At 43.3% G+C, this 14,107-nt stretch overlaps 2 non-coding genes across 2 annotated transcripts; one reads left to right on the top strand and one right to left on the bottom strand.

Annotated features, from left to right (window-relative positions):
* Window positions 1-2,378: 2,378 nt before the first annotated feature.
* trnad-guc (transfer RNA aspartic acid (anticodon GUC)) lies at window positions 2,379-2,450 on the bottom strand. The gene has a single exon. It is a non-coding gene; the product is annotated as a tRNA-Asp (tRNA).
* Window positions 2,451-3,188: 738 nt separating this feature from the next.
* Window positions 3,189-3,373, top strand: LOC132898569 (U2 spliceosomal RNA). The gene has a single exon (XR_009656556.1). It is a non-coding gene; the product is annotated as a U2 spliceosomal RNA (small nuclear RNA).
* Window positions 3,374-14,107: the final 10,734 nt, after the last annotated feature.

Here is a 14,107-nt window from a genome sequence, read left to right as displayed (position 1 = left end):
TGGCGACTTGTCCAGGGTGTACCCCGCCTTTCGCCCGTGGTCAGCTGGGATAGGCTCCAGCTTGCCTGCGACCCTGTAGAAGGATGGAGCGGCTAGAGATAATTAGGGTGTTCACATGGCACATATTTGCATCGATGCTGCACCGATGTATTTTGTTGCGATATATCTTACACCGGTGTAAATTTTGCGCAGCGTTCACACGTCACAACCCTGCTTACTAGAGAGAAGCGTGTTAGCACCGGTGCAGCCCCACTTGCGGTCACACAGCAGTTTCTGCGACCGTGTTATAGTAGCAAAAACTTTATTACTATCATTTCCTTTGATAGTAATAAAGTTTTGATATTTCCTTTTATTACTATCATTTCCTATCATTATTACTATCATTTCCGATAGTAATAATGCGGAAATGAAATATGCGCATGCGTGAAAATGTACTTCTTTTTCCCGGTTGTCATGGCATCACCAAGCGCCGGGAAAACAACGTGGATGAAGACACCAGTGTTGCCAGATATTGCTGACGTTTTCCATCCCAAAATATGTTCAAATCCGTCAAAATGCACTTAAAACTGCCAAATCTGGCAACACTGGAAGACACGCAGTTCTGTTGTTGTTGATATTCGCCATTTTGGAAGCGCAAAATACCAGGATGCAAGTTATGCAATGCCCGTATGTAATCAACTCTCCTCACGCGTAGCGAGTCTACCCCTGTAGCGTTCAGACGTCCCATTTTATATTGGTGCTGCCCCGCAAACTAGCATTTACTCCGGAGTAAATTTCTTAAACCACCTCCCGAGCAGGGTTAGATTTGCACCGGTTTAAGCAGCTTTCAGGGGCTACACCGGTATAACTTTGTACCGTGTGAACGCTCTACCGGGGCAGCCCCGGTGCTACACCGGAGTAAAAGTTGCCGTGTGAACACCCCTAATGAGATGAGATGAGATGAGACACACCGCCTAGTGGCCAGTGTTAGTAATTACCAGTCATACACTCCGCCTAGTGGCCAGTGTTAGTAATTACCAGTCAGACACACCGCCTAGTGGCCAGTGCTAGCAGAGCCCCATATGCATAGAGTGTGGATTTATAAAGAAACCCATCGAGTTGTTTTCTGATGGTTTTGGTTCTTTGCCACCACAGGAAACCCAACAACTGAGTCTTGAGAAACCCATCGAGTTGTTTTCTGATTTCTTGCCATGATGAATTTCATTGTACCGCTTACCTTTAACTGACAAGCGTAATTTTATCATTTAAAGAAGTGTATGCTTATTTACATATCTGATTTTCTTTCAGCTCACCAGCAACCAGTTACTTACTCTTTTGGATGAAAAGAAGCCCAAAGATTCCAGCCTGCAGAAATTGTCTAAAAATACAGCCAGATGGCCAATCACTGGAGTTAATTCTGTCTCAACATACTGTATTATGTGCATTATTCATTTTGATAACTGTGTAATAAGGACCTGAGACCTTCGTGCAAAACGTGCACACTTCTAAAATAAATATGTTCATCTTTTACAAACAAACAATAACTCGAGAAAACTCTTTAATGGTCTTTCTAGTTTCATAACACAATTTCTTAATATTAGTATGTTGATAATGCCGATGCTGAGTGTTTTAAATATTTCCTCAACTGCACTTTTTTTTGACAAAACCTCGATCATCTTTTCAAAGTTAAAGCTCGAATCCCCGGAGCTCCATGTGCTGCATTCGGACGAGGAGTCCGTTCCCGGGAGGTTCTAATCCCACTGGGGTTTTACCCTGGGGTTTTGTACCGGGCAGCGGATTCAATGTATTATATTTAGTTTTCAAAAGTATATTTTTCCAATATGGTTTTTTTTTTGTATTCTTGTCTCAGCAATGGTGAAATCGAATTTGTAAATAAAATCAGTGCCCTGACTCTACTCATCAGGCCAGAGCTATTCTCTTTCTGTGTCTGTTTTGTACAACATAAGGAAACAGTATAGTAACTATAACGGTAAAGAAATAAAACAAGAGAGGCTGGCTATGATATAAGAAAAATTCTACAACCCAGAAACAGATGGGCTTTTAGGCAGTGCCTCAATCTATAGATTACCGCTTAAAACTATCCCTATGCCATTCTTGAGGTCTCAAGGCATTTAAAAACAAGAAGTGAGGCCATGGTTCTGCGCATCTCCTTTCAGTGCCTTGCTCAAGGGCACTTCAGCCTGAGACCAGCCCATGTTAACTGAACTACATGTCTTTGAACTGTGGGGTTAACCAGAGCTGACACAGGGAGAACATGCAAACTCCACACAGAAAGGCCCCCACCAGCCGCTGGGCTCAAACCCAGAACCTTCTTGCTGTGAGGCGACAGTGTGAACCACTCCATCCCCCTGCTGCACAAGTTAATAAATTTTTAAAGCCTCCCCGTCGGGGAATCGAACCCCGGTCTTCCGCGTGACAGGCGGAGATACTGTCCACTATACTAACGAGGATGACGCAATAACCCTCATTTATCAATCTAACGTAGAAACCAGCGCAGATCAAAGTGTAGAAATCACCGTATGACAGGGTTCACTTCCGTTTATGAGGGAAAGGAACATACACCCTCCCGACAGTCAATGCGTTATACATTTGCAAATTGGTAGAATGAGTTAATCATCACATGCAAGATTTGCAATTAATCAAATGAATTTATTATTATTATTATTATTATTATTCATGAGTTAGTACAATTCTGAACTTCAAATTTTAGAAGTCTGGACTTTGGAGAGATGATGGATCTCTTTTGGTGGAACACAACGGGGCAAAATATTGTGACTCTAATGTTGACCGGAAGTTGGCGCCATTGGGGGTTGGCATTGGGTTTCTGTCCCCACCAGTGTTAAGACCAAACCTGCGCCTCCAATCCAGTGTCACTAACCTGATCCAGTGTTCAGTGCAGCTCAGGTTTCTCTTCACTGACCGCAAATCTTTTACTAAACATTTCCGGGGAGAGGGATGTTAATGAGCTCAGCTTATTTTTGCAGGCTTTGCTCTGGTAGAGCTGGACATGTTTCATGGTCAAATGTTAGAAATATCAAACCTTTTGCATGGAAACCACACACACACACACACACACGGTGACATCTCTCTTCAAAAGGATCCAGCTGTTGGGGGCGGAGTCTAGCTGTGTTCACCTTTCTGGAGTTTAATATTTGGAAGTGGTTTATTTAAAGCTATTGACTACAGTAAGCTATTGCTTTTTAGCTAAGATCAAGTATGGTATCTGTTTTTTTTAGTTTAATATCTGGTATGTTCTGTAAATAAGAATGTTATATTAAGCAAATTTTTATAACAGAGCTTAAATAGGGGCTTGTTCTATAGTATTGAAGTGTCTCCATGAATGGAGTTTTTGTTCAAGAAAGATACCTTTTTTTTTTTTAGTAGATGATTTCAATGTTTGGTATGTTTTTCTTATAAGAAGAGTAGCTAGATATTTTACAGTGAAAAATTAGTATTAGGGCTGGCTTTTACTATTCTATGCATCTTCATGGTGTTGGAGTAGTTCTAGAAATAGTTATCTTAAAAAAATTCTTTCTTTGCTTGGTTTAACTTTTCTCCATGCTCAACAAGCAACTGGACTGTTAGTCTGCAGTAATTCTTTTCCCTACTTTTTCATTAAACAGATCACACAACACCCCCCACCCCTTCTTTTTTATTTATTTATCTATCTATCAAGAACGCTTGTTGGCCAGACATTTCTCTGCCTGTTTGTAATGGCTAACAAAGGTGCAAGACATGGGCCCAGGCCACCTTACCCTATACCAGCTTTCTGGACCTCCAATACAGTGTTCTCACCGATGCCACCAAACCATGAAAGTTCTGGATGTGTGCAATATTAGAGATATTGATTTCCATAAACAAGCAATGCTTGCATTTCATGCAGAAAAGAAAAAAATCTTGATTTTTGTAATAGTATTGACTAAAAAAATTTGTAATAAGAAGACAGAAGCTGCTAGAAAGTATGGAGAAAGCCTAGAGCTCAGTGTAAGAGTCTGCTATATGGCAAAATTGCAGTTAATCAATAGTCTTGAACCATATGAAATGGGAGAGGAGCTGAGTGAAGACAGCGCATTGCTGCTGGCTGTGACATACCCACACATCATCAACTACTTTTTTTTTTTGCTAAGTCCCCACACTGCTGAGGATCTGAAGTGTTTCAAGGGACTAGAAGCTTATTACCAGATGTGCTGTGGCTGGGTCAGGGATTGAAAAGCATGGAAATTTGGTGACAAATGTCTGGTGAAAGCAAAGGTGTGTACTGTGTACATTACATGTACAGTGATATACTGTAGATCATGAGTGCATATCCCCTGTGGGCCTACCTCAGCTGACAGCAGATGGCTGATTGTGATTTTTAACTTTAGCTTCCTCTCAAGAGAACATACAGAAGCACCATCACAGCTAGACAGTAGAAATATGGTGTCATGTTTAATTTTCAGGCATTGATCAAAACTTAAAAAAAAAAAACTCATACCTGATACAAAGTGAACTGAACACGCTCTTATGTTGTGTGGATTTTTGTTGCTCAGATCTTGGTTTAGTTTGGCAAGCCAGAGACGATGACGCTCCTTTGACAATTTTCTGGTTTCCTCCCCCTGATTTTCAATTATTTTAGATAATCGGTAGAAGTACAGATGTTTCTCACGATCTGAGCGATTGTGGCAACCCAAAACTGTGCAAGTTAGGAGAGGTTGAATACAGAATCTTGCTTTATGCTGACAATATATTACTGTTCATTAATAACCCTGAGAATTTCATCCCTACTTTAAAATCGATCATAAATCAATTTGACCTGATTTCAGGGTATAAAATTAGCTATAACAAGTTGGAGGCCTTACCGTTGGGTGACTTGGGGGACTGGGTAACTCCTGTCAGTTTCCTTTTCAGGTGGTCAACCTCAGGTTTTACATATCTGGGCATCAGAGTTTCAGCAGACATTAAAGAGCTGTATAAACGAAAATTGAAAGCAATTGTAACATCTGTTAAAGATAACCTTAACAGGTGGTTTGATCTTCCGATGTCTTGGATGGGTAGAATAAGTTTGATTACAATGAATATATTTCCCAGGATATTATACCCTATGCAAATGTTGCCACTTAAGATGAATAGGAAAGTCATTTTAGATGTTGAAAGATCTCTGTCAAAATTTATATGGCATGGAAAGAAACCTCGGAGAAGGATGAAGACCTTACAGATGTCAAAAGACAGTGGGGGTCAGGCAGCTCCCAATTTCCTTTACTACAATTGGGCTCGTAATGCCCGAATAATATCAAGCTGGCTGAAAAATGTGAGTTGGAGATACTGAGGTCACTCAGCAATTCAAGAAATAAAGACAAGCAAACTGAAAGGAATCTGTGATAGCTAACCTTCACAGCTCATCAGAGGAGCATATCAGCAGAAAAATAGTGTGCAATGAGTTGATTTGGTCATTGTTGCAAACAATGCCACGGTTGTGGGTTTAATCCAAATAGTGGCTGTTTTCACAGATGTGCTGCTTTGAATTTGGAGAAAGAAATTTGATCTTGACTTGGCTGAAAGTGCAGATGATTCAGATGGTTTGCAAGATGACAAGAAAGTTTTTTCTCTCTAAAATGCAAGCAAGGTGGCAGTTGCTGCTTTAGAGAAAGTGGGCATCGATCCGACTACCTCTTACATGCAAAGCAAGCACTCTACCACTTGAGCTAAATCCCCAGCAGCGAGTTAGGGTTTGTCCAACTAAATACCGGGAGTTTCCCAAACTGCCCTTCCTGACCTGCTCATTGCTTTCTGGAACCATGCCTGAGTTTCCATTGGTTGTTTGTTTATTTTCAAGTGAGCGATTGCCCAGAAGTGGATATTATTCTGGGGGAGTGTATTCTGACTCCCATTTGCTTGAATATCAGTTGGTGAGCTTCAAGGGTTTTGCCACTAAAACAACCCAATCTCCTGACATGGAGTCCCTGGCATGCTTCTCACACTTTTGGGGCATGCCTCAGGAAGCATTTGTTGCTTCATTGTTCATTGACAGCAGTTGGGTAGAAGGTGGTGAAAAGTACCTTTTCAGGACAGATGCAAGCTTTTCATCAGCAGGTTTAAGAATACAAGCAGGTCTCATCTCATTATCTCTAGCCGCTTTATCCTTCTACAGGGTCGCAGGCAAGCTGGAGCCTATCCCAGCTGACTACGGGCGAAAGGCGGGGTACACCCTGGACAAGTCGCCAGGTCATCACAGGGCTGACACATAGACACAGACAACCATTCACACTCACACCTACGGTCAATTTAGAGTCGCCAGTTAACCTAACCTGCATGTCTTTGGACTGTGGAGCACCCAGAGGAAACCCACGCAGACACGGGGAGAACATGCAAACTCCGCACAGAAAGGCCCTCGCCGGCCACGGGGCTCGAACCCGGACCTTCTTGCTAATACAAGCAGGTAAGCATCATATTTTCACTTTGTAAAAGCTGTCTAAGCTGACTTTGCACACAAAATTGAGTTAGAATTTCATAGTGGATGGTGGGAATATGACAACCCTGTTGAAAAATGTGAGTTGGAGATACTGAGGTCAGTCAGCAATTCAGGAAATAAAGACAAGCAAACTGAAAGGAATCTGTGTTAGCTAACATTCGGAGCTCATCAGAGGAGCATATCAGCAGAAAAGTAGTATGCAGCTAGTTGATTTTGGTCATTGTTGCAAACAGTGCCAAGGTTGTGGGTTTAATCCAAATACTGACTGTTTTCACAGATGTGCTGCTTTGAATGTGGCAAAAGAAATTTGATCTTGACTTGGCTGAAAGTGCAGATGATTCAGATGGTTTGCAAGATGACAAGAAAGTTTTTCTCTGTTAAAAGCAAGCAAGATGGCAGTTACTGTTTTGGAGAATGTGGGCCTCAAGCTCACTACCGCTTACATGCTAAGCAAGCACTCTACCACTTGTGCTAATTCCCCTGCTGTGTTTGAGGGTTTGTCCAACTAACTACAGGGAGTGCAGAATTATTAGGCAAATGAGTATGTTGACCACATTACCCTCTCTATGCATGTTGGCCTACTCCAAGCTGCATAGGCTTGAAAGCCTCCTACCAATTAAGCATACCAGGTGATGTGCATCTCTGTAATGAGAAGGGGTGTGGTCTAATGACATCAACACCCTATATCAGGTGTGCAAAATTATTAGGCAACTTCCTGGTGTCTATAGAGGTCTTGCATGTGGAGAGAGGCTTTTGAAAGTTTATTTTCCGAGGCGTATGATTCAGCGACACCAAACTGGCCTAACGACGGGGAAGAGGAAAAGTAATGCGGATGGAGCTACAGATAGCTCAATGGAGAAAAAAGGAAAGAAAAACGCTGCTGCTGCGGTTGATAAGCTAATCTGTCTTGCGGATGAGCCAGAGTGGGGGGGAGGCGAGACAAGTGGCAATGAAGAGGCAATGGAATTCAGACAGGCAGGAAGCCAGGTGGAACAGGTACGAGGCAGTGGAGGGTTCAGGGCAGAGAGTAGTGTAGGGAAGATAAGAATCACAAGCACACACGGTAGAGAGGAAACAAACACTGAGTTTAAGGTCATCTTAAGATTTGAGGAGCAGGGAGGACTCAAAACTATGAATCCTGTCACACTGACAAAGGTACTAAGGAAAGAGGTGGGGGACATTATTCGAGGAGTGGTCTTAAATGACGGGAATTTGCTGATCATATGCAGAGATAGGGAACAAAGTGAACGTGCATTTGGTTTGAAGTCCATAGAGCAACGAAAAGTGGTTAGTGCTAGCTATGTTGGTGTGAAGGGCCGATTTAAAAAAGGGGTAATATGGGGAGTCCCAGTGGAAATGCCAATGGAGGAGATAAGAGCTAACCTGCAAGGGGGGAGAATAAGAGGGGTGAAGCGTATGCAAGTAACTCGGGATGGAGAAAGAAGAGACAGTGAAGGCATCCTGCTGGAATTTGAGGATGAAATATTGCCACAGAATGTGTTCTTGGGGTTTCTAAGCTATAAGGTGCGGGAATATGTGGCTGGGCCAGTAAGGTGCTATAAATGCCAAAGGTTTGGCCATGTGGCAAAAGTATGCAATGGGAAACGCAGGTGCGCTAGATGTGGGGAAGATCATGAGTACTCTGAGTGTGCGCGAGAGAAGCCTCTGTGTTGCAACTGTGGGGGGGGGATCACAGTGTAGCGTTTAGAGGTTGTGATGAATTAAAAAGGCAGAAGGAAATCCAACAGGTGAGAGTTCAACAGAAGATCACATATGCGGTGGCAGCTAGAATGGTAAGACCAATCAGAGGGTGTGGGGAAGCTATCCGAAACAGCCAAGGACCTAGGAAGGAACCGGATAGGCTAAATCAGGAGATCATAATTGACTTGAAGAAATTAGTGACATTTATCGTGGCGGTCTTGAACTCAACAATGGAAGTGAAGTCCAAATCAGAGAGGACACAAATTATAGTGAAAGCTGCAGTGTGTAATCTAGGGCTGAAGGATTTGACATGGGAGGATGTAAACAAGGAGCTGTATTATCAGACTAGAGCGGAGAAGTCAGGTACTTGATAGCCCTTGTAATGGTTCTTATCCTACAATGGAATGCTAGGAGTCTACTGGCCAATGGGCAGGAACTGAAGAAATTTATTGATGATTTGCCTAGTAAACCTGAGGTGGTGTGTGTTCAGGAGACATGGTTGCGGCCAAATTTAGATTTCAGAATTAGAGGATATGTGGGTGTTAGATGTGACCGAGCAGAGGGGGGTGGAGGTGGGTGTGCCTCATTTATAAGGGAGGATGTCTCATTTAAGGAAGCTGGGATAGGAAAGAACCAAGAGTATGTGTCAATAGAAATCTGGACAGGAGAAGGTGAGCTAAGTGTTATTAATTATTACAACCCATGCAAAGCACTGGATTTGAATAAGCTGTTGGCCATAGAGGGTATGGGGGGTAGTAAGATTGTATTATGTGGTGATTTTAACGCACACAGCACTTTATGGGGGAGCACTAGAAATGAGCTAAATGGGGGTGTGGTGGAACAGTTGATGGAGGAGAGGGGCCTGGTCTGTCTTAATGATGGGCGGGGAACCAGGATAGATGTACACACTGGAAACACGTCAGCCCTTGATCTAACTATGGTGAGTAGGAACATTGCAAGCCGTTGTGAATGGGAGGTGAGGGAGGATACAACAGTTGGTAGTGACCACTTTCCAGTAGAATGCAGAATTGTATTAAGGGGGATGGCAACACAGGGGGGGATTGGGAATAGATGGATACTTGGTAAGGCAAATTGAAGTGTTTTTAAATACATAATTGAAATGGAGATTGATAAAGTAAAGGTTAATGAGGACACTGAAACCACTGATAATGAAATAAGAACAATTTTAATTGAGGCGGCAGAGCAGTGTATCCCAAAAAGTAGTGGAAAAATGAATAGAAAGGCAGTACCATGGTGGACAGATGAATGTAGTAAGGCAATCAAAGAGAGGAATATAGCACTGGGTGTTTTAAGAGATGCTTTAACTTTTGATAAATTAATGGCATATAAAAAGGCAAGAGCTATCGCACGAGGGGTGGTTAGAAAGGCAAAAAGAGAAAGTTGGAGAAAATTTTGTGATGGGATGGGCAGATCAACAGCGGTTGGGGAGGTTTGGGGAGCAATTAAAAGTATGAAGGGGATTCGTAAAGAGAGGCAGTACCCTGTACTTAAATTACAAGATGAAGTAGCAGTGAATGATGAAGAGAAGGCTGAGATGATAGCCAAGGCTCTGATTAAAATACATAGCTCTGACAATCTGACAGAGTTGGGTAAACGGGGATGTGGGGAAACGAAAGCAGCTTACCCTGACATGTTTAGATGGAGGGAGGGAAATGGGGGTACTATGGATGCCTTGTTCACCCTGGATGAGCTAAAGAGAGCGATAGGGAGGTCTGGTAACTCGGCTTCTGGGAAAGACAATATTTGCTATAGCATGTTCAAACAGCTGGGACCAAGGGTCATGATGAAGATCCTTGAATTCTATAATAAGGTGTGGGAGATGGGCATCTTGCCCACAAATTGGAAGGAGGCTGTTATTGTCCCTATCAGGAAGCCAGGTAGGGACCCCTCCAACCCAAGTAATTATAGACCCATTGCGCTTACATCACACATGGGAAAGATAATGGAGAGAATGATTACAGAGTGGTTAGTGTATTATGTGGAGCATAAGGGAAAGATGTCAGTGTATCAAAGTGGGTTCAGGAAGGGGAGGGGGACTATGGACCCGGTCATATGTTTGGAGACAGATGTTCGAAAAGCCCAGGCAAACAAGGAGTCAGTCATAGCCGTGTTCCTGGACGTAGAAAAGGCATATGATATGGTATGGAAGGAAGGCCTTATGATCAGGTTAAGTGAAATTGGCATATCAGGACGCACATTTAACTGGATTAAGGATTTTTTATTTGAAAGATTTATCCAAGTTAGAGTAGGAGGAGCTTTGTCAGGGCGATATCCAGTGGAGAATGGGACTCCCCAAGGGAGTGTGATTAGCCCAATTTTATTCTCTATAATGATAAATGAAGTTTTCAGACAGGTTGATGATGGTATTGGTCGCTCACTATTTGCGGATGATGGGGCACTATGGAAGCGGGGGTGGAATATCAAGTATATTGTATCAAAAATGCAGGAGGCCATTCATTTAGTGGAGAAGTGGTCATACGCATGGGGCTTTAAGTTCTCGATTGAAAAAACTAAAGTTTTGCTCTTCACAAAGAAGAGGAACACTGAGATACTACTAAGAATGTATGATCAAGTAATAGAGCAAGTTAAAGAGTTTAAGTTTTTAGGTATGTGGATGGACTCTAGGTTAACATGGAACACTCATATATTGCATGTGGTTACAAAATGTAAGGGAATCCTAAATGTGATGAGGTGTCTATTGGGGGTGGACTGGGGAGCCAGCAGGTCGGCCCTGAAAAAGATTTATATAGTACTAATTAGATCTGTACTGGGCGGCACGGTGGTGTAGTGGTTAGCGCTGTCGCCTCACAGCAAGAAGGTCCTGGGTTCAAGCCCCGGGGCCGGCAAGGGCCTTTCTGTGTGGAGTTTGCATGTTCTCCCCGTGTCCGCGTGGGTTTTCTCCGGGTGCTCCGGTTTCCCCCAAAGACATGCAGGTTAGGTTAACTGGTGACTCTAAATTGACCGTAGGTGTGAATGTGAGTGTGAATGGTTGTCTGTGTCTATGTGTCAGCCCTGCGATGACCTGGCGACTTGTCCAGGGTGTACCCCGCCTTTCGCCCATAGTCAGCTGGGATAGGCTCCAGCTTGCCTGCGACCCTGTAGAAGGATAAAGCGGCTAGAGATAATGAGATGAGATGAGAATGAGATCTGTACTGGACTATGGATGTGTGGCGTATGATTCAGCGGCAATAACGAGCCTAAAGAAGTTGGAGGTGATCCAGGCGCAAGCCCTGAGACTGTGCTGTGGGGCGTTTAGGACGTCCCCAGTAGCAGCACTTCAGGTGGAAGTGGGAGAAATGCCCCTAGAGTTGCGGCGGAGGCAACTGATGATGCACTGTTGGGTGAACCTCAGAGGGCACTCAGTTTCTCTCCACCCCACAGTTGGTACCCTGCAGCCGTGTTGGGAGAGTGAGAGGGCGAAGCAAGAGTGTTTTGCATGGAGAAGCGGTAGCATAGCAGAAACGATGCTCTTCACCCAGAAGCAGTTCTCCCCCAGTGTGGCATTATCTGTTACCCCTCCATGGCTGTTTCCAACGATTTCAGTGGACTTCAGTATCCTAGATAAAGTAAGGTCAAGCAAACCACCTGCAGATGTAAAGCAGGTCGTGGATGAAAGACTAAGAATATTTTATGGCTCTTGTGTACCAGTGTACACCGATGGTTCAAAAGATCCCAAATTGGGTAGCACAGGATTTGCATTTGTTATCCCATCTCTGCATATCTCAGTACAACAGAAGACATCAAATAATCTGGCTGTGTTTACAGTGGAATTATTGGCAATTCTAGCAGCTCTCCAGTGGCTGGAAAGTGTCCAAGTGATGGAGGTGATAATATGCTCTGACTCACGCTCCTCACTGAAGGCAATTGAATCTTTCAGGTCTACTAGCAGACAGGATTTAATAGTTGAGATTTTTGAAACCCTGTACAGGCTTCATAAAAGAAACTCAAAGGTCTCATTTATGTGGGTTCCAGCACATAGGGGTATAGGAGGTAATGAAGAAGCTGACCAGCTGGCTAAGCAGGCAGTGGTATCTGACAGCCCTATAATGAATGTAACTTTAAGTAGATCCAAAAGTAAATCAATCATTGAAGAGTACTTCATTAAAGAGTGGCAGGGATACTGGGAAAGGGCAGTTAAGGGGAGGCATTTGTTTACCTTGCAGGAAACAGTGGGTTTAAGGGGACGGGTAGCGTTGGGAGGCACAAAGGAGGAGAGAATCATCACCCGGCTTAGAATAGGTCACACCCAGTTAAATAAATCACTCCATCTCATTGGAAAACACCCATCAGGCCTCTGCGCGCAGTGCAATGAGCAGGAGTCAGTTGAGCATGTCTTAATTCACTGTAGCAGGTATGCATTGCAAAGGAGACACATAATTCATGAACTCAGGATTCAGCGAAAGGAACTTAGTCTTAAGAACATCCTCACAGGTATCAGACAGAAAACACTTTTAATTTTTCTTAAAGAATCAGGTTTATTGAACAGAATTTGAATAAGCATCACTCTACACCACACACATGTAACTCATTAGTATTAAGGGGAAAGTGAAACTCTGGCTCAGAAGCAGTAGACAGTAGGGGGTGAAAATGCGCCTAAAATGTTGTGCGCCACCCGCCCATTAAACAACAAAGAAGAAGAAGAAGAAGTAGGCAACTTCCTTTCCTTTGGCAAAATGGGTCAGAAGAAGGATTTGACGGACTCAGAAAAGTAAAAAATAGTGACATATATTGCAAAGGGATGGAGCACTCTTAAAATTGCCCAGCTTTTGAAGCGTGACCATCGAACAATCAAGCGCTTCATTCAAAATAGTCAACAGGGTCGCAAGAAGCGCATTGAAAAAAAAAGGCGCAAACTAACTGCCCGTGAACTGAGGAAAGTCAAGCGTGAAGCTGCCAAGATGCCACTCGCCACCAGTTTTGCCATATTTCAGAGCTGCAACATCGCTGGAGTGTCAAAAAGCACAAGGTGTGCAATACTCAGGGACACGGCCAAGGTAACAAAGGCTGAAAAACAACCACCACTGAACAAGACGCACAAGATGAAACGTCAAGACTGGGCCAAGAAGTATCACAAGACTGATTTTTCTAAGGTCTTATGGACAGATGAAATGAGAGTGAGTGTTGATGGGCCAGATGGATGGGCTCGTGGCTGGATCAGCAAAGGGCAGAGAGCTCCAGTCCGACTCAGACGCCAGCAAGGTGGAGGTGGAGTACTGGTATGGGCTGGTATCATCAAAGATGAGCTTGTGGGACCTTTTCGGGTTGAGGATGGCGTCAAGCTCAACTCCCAGTCCTATTGTCAGTTTTTGGAAGACACCTTCTTCAAGCAGTGGTACAGGAAGAAGTCAGCATCCTTCAAGAAAAACATGATTTTCATGCAGGACAATGCTCCATCACATGCATCCAAGTACTCCACAGCATGGCTGGCCAGAAAGGGTCTAAAGGAAGAAAGATTAATGACGTGGCCTCCTTGTTCACCTGATCTGAACCCCATAGAAAACCTGTGGTCCCTCATCAAATGTGAGATCTACAAGGAGGGGAAACAGTACACATCTCTGAACAGTGTCTGGGAGGCTGTGGTTGCTGCTGCACGCAATGTTGATTGCAAACAGATCAAAACACTGACTGAATCCATGGATGGCAGGCTTTTGAGTGTCCTTGTAAAGAAAGGCGGCTATATTAGTCACTGATTTGTTTTTTTTTTTTGTTTTTTTTGAATGCCAGCAATGTATATTAGTGAATGTTGAGTTGTTATATTGGTTTCTCTGGTGAAAATAAATGAGTGAAATGGGTATATGTTTGTTTTTTGTTAAGTTGCCTAATAATTATGCACAGTTATAGTCACCTGCACACACAGATATCCTCCTAAGATAGCTAAAACTAAGAAAGCCCTACTCCAACTTCCAAAAATACTCAGCTTTGATATTTATGAGTCTT

The sequence above is a fragment of the Neoarius graeffei genome, chromosome 1 (assembly GCF_027579695.1).
Source record: "Neoarius graeffei isolate fNeoGra1 chromosome 1, fNeoGra1.pri, whole genome shotgun sequence".
In the NCBI taxonomy this organism is placed as follows: domain Eukaryota; kingdom Metazoa; phylum Chordata; class Actinopteri; order Siluriformes; family Ariidae; genus Neoarius; species Neoarius graeffei.
This window is presented reverse-complemented; position numbering and strand designations above follow the sequence as displayed.